General features: G+C 46.5%; 1 protein-coding gene across 2 annotated transcripts in view; it reads left to right on the top strand.

The window, feature by feature from the left end:
- MNAT1 (MNAT1 component of CDK activating kinase) overlaps nt 1–19,075 on the top strand; it is a 375,378-nt gene that overhangs the window by 190,445 nt on the left and 165,858 nt on the right. The gene's annotated exons all lie outside the window — the stretch shown is intronic.

The raw sequence follows: 19,075 nt of genomic DNA on the forward strand, positions 1-19,075 counted from the left end.
ATTTTCTTTCCATTAATCATAGCTGATCAATCCATAGCCCCTCCCAGATATTACTGTAACTGTTTATATCTGGTTGATTTAGGTTCAAGTTTAGTCTTCAGTTGCTTCAGGAGGACTTCGTGTTCAAGTTTTTTCACTTGGATTCTTCAAGAGTTGAGACGAGTTTGTGTTACAGTGGAGCTGCTGCATTCCTCTCCCCTCCGTTTTACGGAGCTGGATTGAAGACTTAAATTCTGCCGGCACTCCCTCCCGCTTCGTGCGGCTGTAGGGCAGCTTTGTACCCCTCCCGCTTCGGCGGTGTTAGGGTCAGTCAGCTCCTCCCGCGGTTTGCGGTTGCAGGATAAGCCAGATCCCCCCGCATTGGCGGTGTGGTGTCCCTCCCCCGCTCCGCGGGGATGAGCTGGACGGATTCCCCTCCCCCACTTGTGTGGGGATGAGCTGGGTTAATTCCCCTCCCCCGTTTCGGCGGTGGTGAGCTGGGCAAGAGTGTCCCTTTGTGGGTGTAATTCTCTAAGTGCTGAGTCCTGCGGATGGAGCTTTGATATCGACATACTGAGGAGTTTCCGGCAGCACATGACCACATATAGGGAGGCAAAAGTTTGCTCTCTATCTCCACCTGCTGGTAGATGGACACAACCCACCAGTCTATGGATTGATCAGCTATGATTAATGGAAAGAAAATTATCAGGTATGATACATAATTTTACCTTGGCAATACCACTGAAGTGGGGCTCTTGAGAAGGGATAGAATTATAAGAAGAATGAGGTGAAGAGTGAGGGGGTTGTTGCAGCCAGAGTAAAGGAACTGGCAGCAAATGTAAGAACTTTACATGATGGTGTGCACAGTTGGTTGGGGGGGGGGGGGGGGAATACTAACTGAATGTATATATGAGCAATAGAAGCAGCATAGCATCAGTAGAGTGTGTCTGTTTGTCTGAAAAGTGACAGAGTGCATGCATGTGTGTGTTCCTGATGGTGTAGGGGAAGGGGAATTGAATATGTGTGAATGTGTGTATGACTGAAGCAGGGGCGTAGCCAGACTTTGGTGGGAGGGGAGTCCCAGAGCCCGAGGTGAGGGGGCACATTTTAGCCCCTCCCCCCGGGCGCCGTCGACCCCCCTGCCATTTTTGACCCTGCTACCGCCACCACCACCACCTTTGACCCCCCCCCCCCACCGGCGCCAACCCTTTCGACCCCCCCCCTTCCCTCCACCGCCATCGAGTACCTTTGCTGGCGGGGGTCCCCCAATCCCTGCCAGCCGAAGTCCTCTTCTCTGGCGTGGCTGTGTTGCTGATCTGCAAGGCTTCTGTTTCTGTGAGTCTGACGTCCTGCACGTCAATTGACAGACTAGGAGTACACGTGCAGCACGTCAGACTCACAGAAACAGAAGCCTTGCAGATCAGCAACACGGCTGCGCCGGAGAAGAGGACTTCGGCTGGTGGGGGTTGGGGGACCCGGCCAGCAAAGGTACCTGGCGGCAGCGGGAGGGGGGGGTCGAAGGGCCAAATCTACGGGGGCCCATGCCCCTGTGGCCCCACGTAGCTACACCCCTGGACTGAAGTATGAAGCTACTTGATGCTAGGTTCAACTTTTGGAGTCACCAACCAAGAAAAAGATCTAGGTGACATTTGTGGACAGTACGTCAAAATCTTCTGCTCAGTATATGGTAGCAGCCAAAAAAGCAAATAATATTAGAAATGATTAAGAAAGGAATAGAAAATAAGATAAAGAATAATGTAATGTCTCTGTATTGTTCCATGGTGTGACTTCATCTTGAGTACTGTGCGCAGTTCTCACCACCACATCTCAATTAAGGGGATGAAATTCTCATATGAGGAAATGTTAGAGGTTAGGACTCTTCAGTTTGGAGAGGAGACAGCTGAGGGGAAGATATGATAGAGGTCTGTAAAATCCTAAGAGGAGTGGAATGGGTTAACACTAATTGATTGTTTACTCTTTTTCAAAAAATACAAAGGGGGTATGTCATACTATTAATTTTAAACAATTAGGAGTCAAACAAAATAAAACATGGAAAAGAAAATAAGATGATACCTTTTTTATTGGACATAACTTAATACATTTCTTGATTAGCTTTCGAAGGTTGCTCTTCTTCCTCAGATCGGAAATAAGCAAATGTGCTAGCTGACAGTGTATATAAGTGAAAACATTTTACAGGACCAGGACACTGTACCAGTGACTTCACAGTGAGAATCCTGAAAGGTAACTTTAAAACCATACAAGAACGCAAGACCTTTGAAGTCAGAATGATTGAATATTTTAACACCCAACAGAAAGGACTTAACAAGGATCTGGGGTTCCTAGCCCATTATAAACCATAAAGCTGTATGTCTCTGTTGATCATCCTCCCCTCACCTATCCACACCCATCCTGTTAGAATATCAATGATATGCTTTGATGTCCCCATGCATACTTCCTACCTACCCCCCTCCTCCCATCCTGTCAGACTGTCATAGTAATGCTTGAATGTTTTCACTTATATACACTGTCAGCTAGCACATTTGCTTATTTCCGATCTGAGGAAGAAGGGCAACCTTCGAAAGCTAATCAAGAAATGTATTAAGTTATGTCCAATAAAAAAGGTATCATCTTATTTTCTTTTCCATGTTTTATTTTGTTTGATTTCTATTGATAACCTTAAGAGTGGACTAACACGGCTACCACACTCCTCTACTTAAACAATTAGGAGAAAATATGTACCGTATGTACTCGTCTATAAGTCAATTTTGTGTATAAGTCAAGGCAGTTTTGGGACTAAAAGTGGCCAAAATTGGTGTGATCCATGTATAATTCCGAGGCTGCACACACAGCCAACAGGTATCACACACACACACACTTCTCCCTGCCTCTCTCACACCCCTTCTCAGCCAACATGTCCTTTTCCCTGCCTCACTCCAGCATGCCCTCTCTGCTGCATCCATCCTAAGCATGTCTTTTATTTTGTTGTTCCCCCTCCCACACACTATATACTTTCAAATCTCTCGTCCATAGAGCACCAGCAGTGCAACGATACAGTTAGGCCACTTGAGGTCTGCTCTGGAGTGCTCCATCTGATGCAACTGCCTGTTTCTGCTTGTTTTGGGACAGGTCTGACTTGTACCGCCCCCTCTGATGCAACTGCTTGTTTCTGCCTCTTTCTGGACAGGTCTGAGGGAGTGCTATGGAGCAGACCTCAGGCGGTCTAGGTGTACCATTGCACTGCTGGTTTTCAAGGTACATGGCTGGGGGGGGGGGGGGGGGGGAGGTGTGATTAAGATGCCAAACTGTCTCTGGCGGAGGGATGGAAGTGGAAGTAGAGATTCTTGTGCTGCTTGCGGGATAGGAGGAGATTGATTTTCTTAGTGCTATGGGGCATTACCCATAGATAAGATGACACCAGTTTTTTAGATGCATTTACACATTTCTCGCCTTGTTAATCTTGCCCTGTGTGCATATAAAATTTCTTAAGAAAAACAGGGCAGTCAATCTGCAAACTCCAACATGGAAGAAAACAAAGCAGATCAGTTGGAGATGCAAATAAGTCTTTATTGGTGAAACAGAAACCAAAATAATGCCTGATACAGACCATGTTCCACCCATATAAGGGCTGCGTCAGGGGCTACAAAATAATCCGAGAAGCGTCGGCGCCAAGAGGATCGCTCCCCCTCTATTCAGGAGGTGCCGATGCGTCGGTCTTCTGGCAGCCCAGTACCTGCTCCCGAGCCTTGACCGATTCTGCCACCGGCTCCTTTACCGACCCCATAGCCTTGTCAGACGGCAGCTCTCAAGCGCATCAGGGCCCTGCTTCCAGAGCTTCTGGAAGGATTGCTGCATCAGTCTGCTTCGGTGTCGGGGGTGCTTGTACTTTCTGTACCATCTGCTGCAGCAGCATCTGGCCCTTCACCTGTGGTGAGGTCCCCGACCTCTGTACCGGCTGCCACCCAGGTCGACTCCCCTTCGACGTTGGTGAAGGATGCTTCACCACAGTCCAGGCGGGCGTCGACTTCTCGGCACCGTAATCGAGGACGTCGCTCCTCGGCATCGAGGCAGGCTCAGCTTTGGATTGCTCTGAGGGATATCTTGTCCAGTATTGAAGATGAGCGTTCGTGGGAGGAAGTGGACTATCCCAGGTACTTTTCTTCTGAAGAGTCCTATGGGATTCCCTCTGAACCTTCCCCTCCACCAGAAAGGAGACTTTCTCCACCGGAGAGTCTATCCTTCACCTGCTTTGTCTGGGAAATGGCTGATGCTATTCCCTTCCCTATGGAGGTTGAGGATGAGCCCAGGGCTGAGATGCTCGAGGTCCTGGATTAGCCTTCTCTGCCTAGAGAGGCTGCAATGGCTCCTTTGCATAATGTACTGAAGGAAGTCCTTATGCGAAACTGGTCGTTCCCTCTGTCTAATCCCGTGATCCCGAAAAAAGCTGAATCCCAATATCAGATCCACCGTGAACCTGGTTTGATGAGGTCTCAGCTACCTCACAATTCCATGGTGGTGGACTCCGCCCTCAAAAGAGCCAAGAGCACTAGGGACTATGCCTCGACGCCCCCAGGCAGAGAATCTAGAACCTTGGACTCTTTTGCGAGGAAGACGTATCAGGCCACTATGCTCGTTGCCAAGATCCAGACTTACCAGCTCTTCACAAGCGTCCACTTGCGGAACTCGGTGAGGCAACTGTCCAGCTTGGTTGATGCACTCCCTCTGGAGCAGGCTGAGCCTTTTCGCCAGGTCGTGAGACAGCAGAAGGCGTGTCGAAAATTCTTGGCCAGGGGTACATTCGACACTTTTGATGTAGCATCCAGGATCGCTGCCCAAGGTATAGTGATGCGCAGACTCTCGTGGCTGTGTGTCTCTGACCTGGATCTTTCAGTCCAGTGGATGGCGTATGTTCCTTGCCGGGGGGATAACTTTTTTGGTGAGAAAGTAGAGGATCTAGTTGACCAGATCAAGAAGCATAATGATGCTATGGATTCTCTCTCCCACCGGGCGTCTTCTGCTACTACCCTCCTCATCCAGGAGGTTTTTTGGAGGGAAGAGGAGTACTTCCTATTCCTATGCTAGGCGTAGGTGCACGCCTGCTTCTTGGCAGCCTGCCCAGGCTCAGTCCCAGCATGTTCATTCTCGTCAACAGCGTGCGTCTAAGGTCACTGCGGCTCCCCAGCAAAAGCAGAGGACAGTTCTTTGACTGGCTCCAGTTCAGCATAGCCTCAGTAAACGTGTCCGTACTGGACGACTTGCCGGTTGGGGGGAGGTTAATGTTTTTTCACCACAGGTAGCCTCTTATAACCTCCGACTGGTGGGTTCTTTAAATTGTCCGGTTAGGATACACCCTCAATCTGGAATCCAAGCCTCCAAATTGCCCACCGGGAGCTCAGTCCTACAGCTCCCAGCACAAGCAGGTACTTTCAGAAGAACTCTCTGCCCTTCTACAGGCCCAAGCGTTTGAACCCGTTCCTCCAGGGGAAGAAGGGCTGGGATTCTATTCCAGGTACTTCCTTGTGCAAAAGAACACAGGGGGGATGCGTCCCATCCTAGACCTAAGGGCCCTGAACAAATTTCTTATCTGAGAAATGTTCAGGATGGTTTCCCAGGGCACCCTGCTTACCATGATTCAGGAAAACGATTGGCTATGCTCTCTGGACTTAAAGGTTGCTTATACACACATCTCGATACTTCCAGCTCACAAAAGTATCTTCGATTTCGGCTGGGAACACAGCATTTTCAGTACCATGTACTGCCTTTTGGCGTGGCATCTGTGCCCAGAGTGCTTACAAAATGCCTAGCTGTAGTTTCAGCGTCTCTACACAGACTAGGATTGCATGTGTTTCCTTATCTCGATGATTGGCTGGTGAAGAGCACTTCGAAAGAAGGTGCTCTGGAGTCCATGCGAATGACTATTCAGGTGCTAGAGCTACTGGGGTTCGTCATAAATTATCCCAAGTCCCATCTCACCCCAGTCCAAAAATTGGAATTCATTGGAGCTCTGCTGAACTCTCAGACAGCTCGAGCTTATCTCTCTGAGGCGAGGGCAGACAATCTTCTGTCCCTGGTGTCCATGGTTCGAGCGTCTGAGAAGGTCACGGCTCGGCAGATGTTGAGACTTCTGGGGCACATGGCCTCCAAAGTTCATGTAACGCCCATGGCACATCTACATATGAGATCAGCTCAATGGACCCAAGCTTCCCAGTGGTTTCAAGCTGCCGGGGATCTAGAGGATGTATGTAATCCAGCTGTCCATCGACTTTCGGAATTCTCTTCAGTGGTGGGCAATTTGATCTAATTTGACTTTGGGTGACCTTTCCAAGTTCCTCAGCCATGAAAAGTGCTGATGACGGATGCATCTCGCCTGGGGTGGGGAGCTCATGTAGATGGGCTCCACACTCAGGGAGCCTGATCCTTTCAGGAAAAAGGTCTTCAGATCAACCTCCTGGAATTAAGAGCGATCTGGAACGCTCTAAAGGCTTTCAGAGGTTGACTGTCCAACCAAATCATTTTAATTCAGACATACAATCATTACACCAACAAGCAAGAGGGCACCGGATCTCACCCTCTGTGTCAGAAAGCCGTCCAGATGTGGCTTTGGGCTCGCCGTCACGGCATGTTTCTCCAAGCCACTTATCTGGCAGGCGTAAACAACAGTCTGGCCGACAGATTGAGCAGGATAATGCAACCTCACGAGTGGTCACTGAACATGGGCATAGTCCGCAAGAACTTCTGAGCGCGGGGCACCCCCTCTGTGGATCTGCCACTCAGATCAATCACAGGGTCCATCAGTACTGTTCCAGGCTTCAGGCTCATGACAGACTAGCGTCAGATGCCTTTCTGCTGCATTGAGGGACAGGCCTTCTGTATGCGGAACTATGATCCTGATTGCACCCTTCTGGCCGCGTCAGATTTGGTTCCCTCTTTCTCTGGAGTTGTCCTCCGAGGAACCGTGGAGATTGGAATGTTTTCCAACCCTCATCACCCAGAACGAGGGATCGCTTCTACATCTCAACCTCCAGTCTCTGGCTCTCATGGCCTGGATGTTGAGAGCTTAGAATTCACCTCCTTGGGTCTGTCAGAAGGTGTCTCCTGAGTCTTGCTTGCTTCCAGAAAAGATTCCACAAAGAGGTGTCACTCTTTCAAATGGAGGAGGTTTGCTGTCTGGTGTGACAGCAAGGCCCTAGATCCTCTTTCTTGTCTTACACAGACCCTGCTTGAGTACCTTCTACACTTATCAGAGGCAGGCCTCAAACCCAACTCAGTAAGGGTTCATCATAATGCGATTAGTGTCTTTTATCGCCATGTAGGGGGTAAGCCTATCTCTGGACAGCCTTTAGTTGTTCGCTTCATGAGAGGTTTGCTTTTGTCAAAGCCCCCTGTCAAACCTTCACCAGTGTCATGGGATCTCAACGTTGTTCTCACCCAGCTGATGAAAACTCCTTTTGAGCCACTGCATTCCTGCTATCTGAAGTACTGACCTGGAAGGTCATTTTCTTGGTGCCTATTACTTCAGTTCGTAGGGTCGGTGAGCTTCAGGCCTTGGTAGTTCATGCACCTTATATCAAATTTCATCATAACACAGTAGTCCTCCGCACGCACCCTAAGCTCCTGCCAAAGGTGGTGTCCGGAGTTCCATCTGAACCAGTCAGTTGTCTTGCCAACATTCTTTCTCCCCGTCCTCATTACCCGCCCTGGCGAAAGCAGTTTGCATACCTTGAACTACAAGAGAGCATTGGTCTTTTACGGGAGCGGACAAAGCCCTTCAGACAGTCTGCCCAGTTGTTGTTTCTTTCGATCCCAACAGGAGGGGAGTCGCCATCGGAAAACGCACTATCTCAAATTGGCTAGCAGACTGCATTTCCTTTACTTATGCCCAAGCTGGACTGACTCTGGAGGGCCATGTCACGGCTCATAATGTTAGAGCCATGGCTGCACTAGTGGCTCACTTAGTCAGCCTCCATTGAAGAGATTGCAAGGCTGCAATGTGGTCATCAGTCCATACATTCACATCTCACTACTGCCTTCAGCAGGATACCCGACGCAACAGTCGGTTTGGGCAGTCAGTGCTGCAGAATCTGTTTGGTGTTTAGAATCCAACTCCACCCTCCTAGACCCATTTTTGTTCTGTTCCAGGCTGCACTGTCAGTTAGTTGTTTATGGTTTCAGGTCAATCTATGTTATGTCCTCACCGTTGCGAGGCCCAATTGACCAATGTTTATTGTTTTGAGTGAGCCTGGTTGCTGGGGATACCCCACATGTGAGAACAAGCAGCCTGCTTGTCCTCGGAGAAAGCGAAGATACTTAACTGTAGCAGGTATTCTCCGAGGACAGCAGGCTGATTGTTCTCACAAACCCGCCCACCTCCCCTTTGGAGTGTTATTTGCTTCTCTTTATGCTTTTTGATTTAACTGAGGGAACGCGCTCACGCGACGGGTGGGAAATCAGTCCGCGCATGCGCGGTGCACACTGCACATGCACCAGAAGACTCTGGCAAAACTTTTTTATATATTTTGCTTGCAAAATGCCGGCTGTTTCCTGGGCTGATGCGGACGTCGACCCACATGTGAGAACAATCAGCCTGTTGTCTTCGGAGAATACCTGCTACAGGTAACTATCTTCGCTTTATTTCATTTGTAGTGGACAGTTGTACGGTTTTGTGGGGCTTGTGATATTCATTTATTGGTTATACTCTTTATGTAGGTCCAGGGTTTGTCACAATGATTTTATGATTATAACATCTACATAATAAAACTCACCCTCAACGTTCTGAGGACACTGACGTCAGTGAAGCCAAGCCCTGACTTCCTTCAAAAGGTTCGAAGGTTCATGGTGGTGAAGCCATCAAAATTGCTCTGGGCCCCGCCCTCGAGGGCGGAGCAATAGCAGAACAACGAAGGGGTTGGCAGGGAGGGAGGCAGGGAGGCGGGGGAGGGGGGAAATTGCTCCGGGCCCCGGCCTCCCGTCAAACGTCATGACGTTGGGGCGGAGCAATGGCAGAACAACGAAGGGGTTGGCCAGGGAGGGAGGGGGGTGTTGGCGATGAAAACCTTGCTAGCGCCTGTTTCATTTGCTTTGAAACGGGCCTCTTTTACTTGTGTTTAATAAAGAGTCTTTGTTATATACTTCAATATTTAGCCTTTGGTTATTTTGAATCATTTATTAAAGGGTCCTTTAACTAAAGGGTTGGCTCGCGGCAATGGGCTTGCGATGTGCCAATCTGGAATTACCGCCAGCCCAACGTGGGTGCCAATGGTAGTTCTGCCCCCTGCATGTAACATTTCCGGCGGTAGCAGTATTTAGCGAAAAAATATTACCACAGAGGGATATCTGGCAATGCTTCCCTGTTACCACTTGTTTACCGCGACAGCCTTTATCGCCACCTCAATGAGTGTTGATAAGTGCTCCCTCCAAAATGACTACATGGCAAGTGCAATCTTACTGCACAGCCATTTCATTTTTTTTTCAAATTCACCCAGTGTGGTAAAAGGAGTCGTGGCATGCAGCAAAATCAGCCACTGCCGCTAGTGCAGGGCACCTTTTACCACAGTTTAGTAAAAGGGCCCCTAAGGGAATACGTTTTATTTTGTTTTTTTTAGTTTTTTTGGACAGAAACGTGGTCTGAATTATTTTCTACTATCTGATAATTTTGGTGGGTCAACTGTTGTGTGGTATTTTTTTTTGGGGGGGGGGGGGGGGGGGGCTCTAGGCTTAATTTTGCTGTGATGAATCTTTGCCCTTTTTTATTATTTTTTCTTTGGTTTGTTCCCTACTTATGTTAATGTAGACTGGATGGCAGGTTGTTGAGTTTTCTTATTTTGGATAGAAAATGAAGATTTCTGGGTTCTAAAAATGTTTTCGTTTGCAGTTTGCATATCTCTTTTGTTTGTAAAGGTAAAATGGTAAATACAAATTTTTTTAAATATTATTGGATTTAATACTTTTATGGCTTAGATTGAATTTTGAGCTACATTTAGATACAATAGATATTTCCCTGTCCTGGAGAGCTTACAGTCTTAGGGCCCTGTTTACTAAGCTGCGCTGTAGGCACGTGTGCATTAATTTTTAGCTTGCTCTAAAAACGCTAGTGCACCTTAGTAAACAGGACTCTGTTTGTCCCTGAGGCTCTATGGAGGGTTGAGTGATTTGCCTAAGATTACAAGGAGCAGCAGCAGTATTTTGAATCTTGACTTCTCTGGTTGTTAGCCCTATCCAGTAGGCAACTCCTCCATTCTTTCACATCCAAGTTCCCTTGATGTGTTTTTCACTCCTCTTTTATGATATATACTTTAAAATATCTATATGCGTCCTATTGATCCTAAGCATTACATTACGCATACTTTTTTGTTGTTGTTTCACAGTTCAGGAGTTAGCTTGAGCATTAAGTATTATGATGTGCCTTGTATATGTCTTGGCATGAAAAGGTGGAAAATGAGTTGTAAATTAAATTTATGTAAGCTTTACTTAGAACTTCTTTAAAAGTTTTATACTTGTGCTAAATCAACCCGTTGGTTTGTGTGAATTTCTTGATAAAGGAATGTACAGATTAAATCCATGCAGCCCAGGAGCAGTAGACATTGCTGCAGTCACAGGAGATAAATGCAGAGGATTTTAGTCCCTTTTACTAAGCTGCAGTAAAAGGGGCCCTGTGCTAGCGGCAGCGGCCGTTTTTGCGGAACGCTAGGGCCCCTTTTACCACAGCACGTGAAAATTGTAAAAAATGAAATGGCCATGTGGTATGTTTGCATTTTTCCCTAATTACCGCTAGTGCCGGAAATGGCGCATGCTGGGGGCAGAACTACCGCTGGCACCTGCATTGGGCCAGCGGTATTCCAGACTGGCGAGCGGCAAGCCTTTAGTAAAAGGACCCCTTTGAGTGCTGAAAATAGCCACAGTGTTATAATAATAAAAAAATCGTAATTATCCATCTTTTCCTAGAGCGTTACTGAAATGTGTGTGTGGAAATTTGTAAAGGCTATCCCTTACAGTGTTTAAGTTGTGAAGTATTTATTCATATTTTTAAAATTTGGCTGCAGTCCCTGGAAATAACTGTAGCAAGAAAAATAAATATGCTGTAGGTTAATGGTACAACAGTGGCATTGTACAAAGTAAGGTAAAGATTATTTCCATTCAGCCTTAGGTGAAATCTAATGGGAAACAATTTGAAGAAAAAATGTCTTAGATAAACATCAGATCCAAGTTATACTGCCTTGTTCTGTTCTTTCCATGATCAAGTTTTACCTTTTTTTTTAATTTTCTTAGTCCACACATGTGCATCAGCCTTTTTGTTTTCAGAAAATTATGTTATTTAATAACTACAATAAACCTCATTGAATGAAAAAGGTGCTGGACACAATAGTGTAGAATGTTGTAATCAAATTTATAAAAAAGGAGGAAGCGACCTCATAAATGGTCTGCGGACTTATATCTACAATGAGAAATTATAGTCTCAACAGACTTATTCATAATCATCAGTCAAAAAACCTCTGTGCCCTGGGGAGGAAGTGACGTCACCGCTAAAGATGGCTGCCTAGAGCTCTAACTCCCACTCCTCGACAATAAAAATAAGCAATAAGAAGCAATCACCAGCCCTTTTGGAGCTGCCTGCACTGTTCCACATTGTTCCTCATCGCCAGCAGGATGAGCAAAGCGTCCTCGGCGCGAGCTAAAGACTCAGAGAAGTCTGCCGGCGGCGGGACGAGCAAAACCGCGAAACGCCACGAGGTAATGGCGCCGGTTTCCCCTTCGGACTCTGATTCTGCGCTGTCGTTGGCGGAATCGCGAAAACCGCCTGCAAAAAAAGGAATCTCAGGCGAACTTCGCCAGATACTGTCCGGTATACAAGCGGATATCAAAAAGTCGAAGGACGAGATTCTGGACCGGATGGAGACCCTAAGCTCTGACCTCCGCGAGTTGGGGAACAGAGTAGAAGAAGCGGAAACAAAGCTGGAAGAACAATCTGAATCCTTGCTAACGCACGAGACCCACCTTCAAGCGTTAGACCAAAAGAATATAGAACTTACATATAAACTTGATGACCTAGAAAATAGGGGAAGGAGGAATAATCTCAGATTTCGTGGAGTCCCCGAGGGAGGTGAGACCGAGGATGTCCTGATGATTGTACAACACTGTGTACCACCCTGCTGGGGACTGAGGCCGCAGCGGCGAAGATCGAGATAGACAGAGCACATAGAACTCTGGGCCAGCGGCAGGACAATAGAATACGGGACATCATCACCCGGTTCCACCGATATGAAGTGAAGGAACAATTGCTTAACTGTGCCAGGAAAAAAGCCCAATTTGGAATATGGCGGGGCCAAAATAACAGTGTACCAGGATCTCTCGCAGGTTCACCTTACAACAGAGACGCCTCATGAAACCGGCTCTGGACATCCTAACTAAGGAGCAGATAACATACAGATGGGGCTTTCCTTTTTCCCTGAATTATACATTGCAGGGTGCTAAAAATGAGAGTTACATCGCTGACCGAAGCCTGGACATCCCTGCTTGAAGCGGGAATGGTGCAAAAGAGCAAACCTCCAGGTGAAATTAGCGTCAGCTACAAAGGCCAGGCTTCAAAATGGCAACGGGTCCCTGCAACCACCTAAAAGGAATAACACAAAAAAGAAAAGCGGCCGTGGAAGAAACCTGATCGGATAGAGCTGCCTGGACATTATATTTTATTCAAGGTTCTCTCTAAGGAGCAGGCCAGAGGGTCACTGGCTGATATTGACCTCAGGATTGGTAAATATGCAGACAGTACCTAAAATCAAGCTCTGTTTCAGGTTTAATTGTTATCTTCTTTTTTTTTACAAAGGAACTTATGTCTCTTAATTAACAGAGGATATGATATCTACAGCAGTGTGGAATATTGTTTATGATGTTATAAAGTTATATGCGATGTATGAAGGGGTAGTTTAAGGAGATGGAGGGTGGGGGGGGCTAAGTTATTAGTTGTGCAAATGTGGAAAGTTTATTAGGGAAAGGCTCCTGGTGATGCTGTGACGCAATCCGGGGGGGGGGGGGTGGGGCGGGCTGGGCTGCCTACGTGCTAGTGTGTTACTTTCTCACATCCCACTACTGGGACATGTGCCCGGTGGTTGGTGTTAGACAGGGGGGGCTGCAGTGGGTAAGAGAGAGGGGGGGGGGTTAACAATAGGGGGGAGGGGGGAATGTGTGGGTTGGGGGCACCACTGGTATAGGGGAGCACAAATATGTGTATTAGATGGACCCTGTATAATGGGGGAGAGAGCTGTTATATTGTCCCAGGCATGACTACAGACTTAAAAATTTTATCATATAATGTGAAGGGCCTGAACATGCCTCAAAAGCGGCAGAAGTTGTTCAGGGAGTTACAACAGATAAGGCCGCATATTGTCCTCCTACAGGAGACCCATCTCCGCAGGGTACATGAGCGACTCCTCTCCCATCCAGATTACCCTAGTGCTTTTTTTTGCCTCTTCCGCTGATGGCTCCAAAAAGCGTGGTGTGGCAGTGCTGTTCCATAAGTCTATAACAGCCCAAATATTGAGTGTCCAAACGGGACCCGGGAGGGCGGTTTTTGTTCTTGCAAATTGTCCTAGACCACACAGAACTCACTCTTGCAACTTTATATGCACCTAATGAACAACAGGGGGGCATTCTACACTAAAGTGAAGAACATACTAGCTACATTTACCGGGGTTCCCTGATCATGGGGGGTGATTTTAATGAAGTTATGGATCATGTGATGGATAGGTCCGGGAGACCTCAACATCCGATCTCTAAGGATTCTTTGGCACTGAACTCCCTGGTCAACTCACTGGGGACTTGGACGTCTGGAGGCTGGGTCATACGACAACTAGAGATTATACTTTTTTTTCTCCTGTACATAAGTCGTACTCACGCATCGACTATCTTTTTCTTGACGTTACACTAGTTGAGAGAGGCCCGACAGCAGGAATCGGTAGTGCCACAATCTCTGATCATGCCCCAGTTTGGGTCACTTTGCCGACCATTAGAGCAGAGGTCAAGATAAAAAATGGATGCTTAACACAGAATTATTACAGGAGAAGGAGGTGGTGGAGGGTTGTAGGAGGGTCCTGAAGGAATACCTGGAGCTTAATATAGAATCGGGCCCACCCCTCAGTGTTGTATGGGATGCCATGAAGGCTGTCTCTAGAGGTTACTTTATACAGATAGCTAGTAGGCGTGCGAGGGTTCGTAGGGCCCAGCTGGCGCAGTGCATGGAAAAGATTCGGATTTTGGAGGCGCAGCACAAATCAGGCGGCTCCTCTGCAATTTTGGAGGAGCTGCGCGGGCAGAGGCTCCAGCTGGACTCTATCTACTCCGAACAATTAACCTGGTTACAATCTAGAAATAAAGTTCGAACATACGAATTTACCAATAAAGCAGGACGCCTCCTGGCCATAAAGTTACGCAGGCGAAAAGTAGATCGAACAGTCACCCACATTAGGGACACGAGGGGCAACCTGCTGAATACCTCTGAGTCCATACGGAGGCGTTTTAGCGAATTTTACCAGGAGCTCTATGCACAGGAGATTAATCCTTCTGAGGACACTATATTAGACTACTTAGCTGAGAGTGACTTAGCATCCCTAAATACCCAACAGAGGACTGCCCTTGATGCACCAGTTACCCCAATTGAGATACAAAAAGCTATACAACACTTGCCCTCATGTAAATCACCAGGGTTAGATGGCTTACCTAATGAATTCTATAAGAAATTCACCCCCGAACTGGCCCCGTTGTTCGCGGATTTGTTTAACATGATTGGGAAGGGGGAGTCGTTGCCTAGTTCCATGTTGGAAGCCTGGATTGCGGTATTGCCTAAACCGAATAAAGATCATACAGAATGTGGGTCCTTCCGTCCAATATCCGTCTTGAACACCGATGTTAAAATCTTAGCTAAAGTTCTGGCCAACCGTCTGGCACCGTTGCTCCCAGCTGTTATCCACCCAGACCAAGTGGGTTTTGTTCCATATAGAAAAGCAACAGACAATACCAGGCGAGTGGTCGATTTAATATATTTGGCCAAAAAAATGAAGAGGCCTCTCTGTCTCCTTAGTCTGGACGCTGAAAAGGCCTTCGACAGGGTTCACTGGCCCTTTATGTATAAAGTGATGGAGGCCTTTGGGATAGGACCGCAGTTTAGTGGGTGGATCCAGGCGTTCTACAGCTCTCCTAAAGCCTGTGTTCGAGTAAACGGGGGTAACTCAGCAATGATCCCTTTACACAGGGGCACTAGACAGGGCTGCCCCTTGTCCCCCCTGCTCTTTGCCATGGTTATGGAGCCCTTTGCAACCAGGCTTAGAACCAATCCAGGTATCTCAGGACTTTCTATTGGTGGGAGAAATCATAAACTATCCCTTTTTGCGGATGATGTATTATTGTTTGTCACTAATCCCTTGACCACCTTCCCTGGGCTTTTGAAAGAGATAGAGGAATACTCTAATGTGTCGGGATTTAAAGTCAACATGTCCAAATCTGAAGTTCTGAACGTAACCCTTCCAGAGGAGCTCGTGGGAACGCTGGGGTCCTCCTATGCCTTTAGGTGGACCAGTGGGAGTCTTCGCTACCTGGGAGTAAACTTGTCGGCAGACCTCTCAAATCTTTTCTCAATTAATTATAGGGGCTTGGCAGGGGCGCTCATCGAGGACTTGGGAAAATGGGGTGATCTTGATCTTTCCTGGTTCGGCCGAATAGCGCAGTAAAGATGAATGTTCTGCCGCGCCTGCTCTACCTCTTCAGGCTCTCCCAATCAAAATGCCCCGTAAATTCTTATCATCATTACAGGACCGTATCATGCGTTTTATTTGGGCGGGAAAACGACCGCGTCTGGCACGCTCGGTCCTATACCAGGACAGAACGAGAGGAGGGTTGGGAGTACCCAACCTGGCTTGGTACTATAGAGCGGTTCAGGCACGCGCGGCAGTGGAATGGTTTCAGGACTATCCGGATCGGCAATGGGTGCGCTTGAACAATACACCCTGGGTGAGAGGCCGCTGGAGGCACTTATGTGGATCCCTGGCTCGCATAGATCTTTGGAGGCAGGACTTTGTCCTTCTATATATGTCACTCTCTTAAATTGGGACAGTCTGTTTCCCCATCGACGTACTACATTATCTCGTCTGTCTCCCATAGCTTACAACCCATTGTTTTACCCCGGAATGATAAAAGGAGTGTTCACAAGATGGTACACTGGAGGCTTACGACATGGGGTCAACTGTTTTGATGGGGAGCATTTACTGTCGTACACTGAGGCCCTTGAGAAGTTCCCGATAGTGGGGTCAGACCAATATGCCTATCTTCAATTAGCCTCTTTTCTTAAGACAAGGGCAGTTCGGAGGTAGTGGCCAGGGAACAAATAGCACTAGAACCATCTGTAAGGCCCACCTAAGACAAGTGGGTTGGTATCGCCGCCTCTACCACATTATAATAGGCAATCCCCGACATATATACTTCACAGGAAGAGTGGCAGAGGGAACTGGGCATGGAGTTGGAGGAGGCAGGGTGGGAAAAATTGGAGCGGGCTGTGATGGGGGGTGTCGTCTCATGTGCCCTTTAAGGAGAATGCGGTAAAGGTATTGTACCGTTGGTACCTGACGCCCGAACGTCTTCAGCGTATTTATCCCACATTGACGGGGCTGTGCTGGAGGGGATGTGGGGTGCGGGGCACAGCGGGACACATTTGGTGGACATGCAGGAAGGTTAAGGCCTACTGGAGAGCGGTTCGTAGCAGGTTGCAGAGGTGGACGGGGAGCCTAATACCTTGGAGCCCGACTCTTTTCCTATTTTCTGCCCTAGCTGCAGGTCTCTCCCGTACCCAGCAAACTTTCTTGAGACAGGCCATAAGTGCAGCGAGAGTTACAATTGCTGCTCATTGGAAGCAGCCCATAGCTCCACCGATTAATAGGTGGATTCAAAAATTGAGGCACATCTGCGAGATGGAGAGACTCCTAGCGGAACGGCACAATCAAATGGGTAGATGGCACTTGACCTGGGATCCCTTCCTCCTACATGTATAATTTGTCTGATGACCTATGTTACGGTGGTGCCCGAAGGGGGGGGAGGGGGGAGGGAGGGGTGGGGTGGGTTGGGTTCTGAGTGACAAGAGTGATACGGAAGTGGGATTTCATTTAAAAAAAAAAAAAAAATTTATTTAAAAAGTTGAAGTTCTGAATGGTTATTCTGAATAATTTTCTAGGTATTTTACCACAGTTTAAAAGTTTTCTTTTGGTATAGCATGAGACTCTTACTACTCTTTGTATTACTTATGTGCTATGCTTCTGGAGACCTATGTTCTGCACAAGTGACATGTAATACTATACTCATGTTGTAATATGTTTCAGATTTTATGTACTAATAATCAATAAAGACTTCATGGAAATTAAAAAAAAAAAAAACCTCTGTGCCCTACCCAAAGAAATTTTATTCAGTTATACATATTTATATTTATTATTATTATTTTAGATAAAATCTTGATAGAGCATACTGCATATTCAGCATTCAATTTCACTTGGCTGTATCAATTATTTCAAACACTTATCTGAATCCCTGTGGGCTTCCTGTTTCACCATAAGGCTTCAGCTGTAAAAGACATTGGTTTATTACCAGCTGGCATCTGAGTTTAAAAAAACACCATATTTTTTCTTTAGTGGACATTTCACATAGCAGCCTGAGCAAATTCAGGAAGACAGATTCATGTTACTCACAAAGATCATTGTGAGTAACATGAATCTGTCTTCCTAAATTTGTTCATCAATTAAGTGCATATTATAATTGTTATATTTTCTTCATAGAATGCAGCACAAACGTACTGATTCCCCTGATGAAGCCTTATGGTGAAACGGGAAGCCCGTTGGGATTCAGATGAGTGTGAAATCATTGATACAGACAAGTGCGATTGAATGCTGACTATGGAGTATGCTCCATCAAGATTTTATATAACTGAATAAAGTTTCTTTGGGTAGGAAACGGAGGATTTTTGACCGATGATTATGAATAAGTCTGTTGAGTTCATTGTAGATATAAGTCCACAGACTATTTATGAGGTCGTCTTCTCGTTTTTACATAAATTTGATTACAACATTCTACAATATTGTACACTATTGTGTCCAGCTCATTTTTCATTCAATAAGGTTTTTTTTGTAGTATAATTGGATCAGTTTTTTGAATGAATATTCCTTGGAGATTTTTTTGTGTGTAGAAACCCGTGTTAGTTCCGAAGTTGGCACATGCAGTTTTTTGTGGTAGAAAATAATTTTCTATTTTTTGCCGGGGGGAGGGGGGAGGGGGGGAGGGAGGGAGGGAGGGAGGGCATTCCCGGCAGTAAATCTGTACCATGGCCACATTGCTGCAAGAGTAGCACGTGAGCCCTTACCGCCTACTAAATAGGTGGCAGAAAGGGCTTGGCCAATACATAGTTGCACGCTAATTTTAATATTAGTGCATGGCCATTTACTGCCCCGTTTTAAAAAAAGGCATTTTTCCTGCCATGGAAAGTGACCCAGTGAGTGCCAATTTCATGCATCAGAACTAGCGCAGGCCACTTTTTACCGTGGCTTAGTAAGAGGGCCCCTAATACTTCTGTATAAATTTCATCTTTAAATTTAATACATATATAATACTCAATTTGTGAAAATCATTCAATATCAGTTTGTAAAATATGAGGAGTATGGGCTCAAAATTGGCAGCACACTGTCCACAAATAAGAAGGGGCTATATTCACCTACAATTTCATCACTGCCTTTTCACCCCAATATTTTGAAATTTCTTTTCTACACAGTCCAAACGTTCATAATCCATAGTTGTGGCTGAGCTGTGGAGTTTAGCATGCATTAAATTCCAAGAAGTCCATAGGTATATAATGGGCTTCTTAGCACTTAACACACACTAACTTCAGTTAGCATGCGCTAAGCTTTAGTTAAAAGACCCCTTGGACTATTTAAAAAAGAAATTTAAAAAATTGGAGAGATGAGGCAGTGACAAAATTGTAGGAGAATATAATCCCTTTCTATTTGTGGATGGTGTGCTGGCAATTTTAAACCCCATTCCTCTTATTAATATTGAATGATTTTCACAATTTGAGAATTAT

The sequence above is a fragment of the Microcaecilia unicolor genome, chromosome 9 (genome assembly GCF_901765095.1).
Source record: "Microcaecilia unicolor chromosome 9, aMicUni1.1, whole genome shotgun sequence".
NCBI lineage: Eukaryota > Metazoa > Chordata > Amphibia > Gymnophiona > Siphonopidae > Microcaecilia > Microcaecilia unicolor.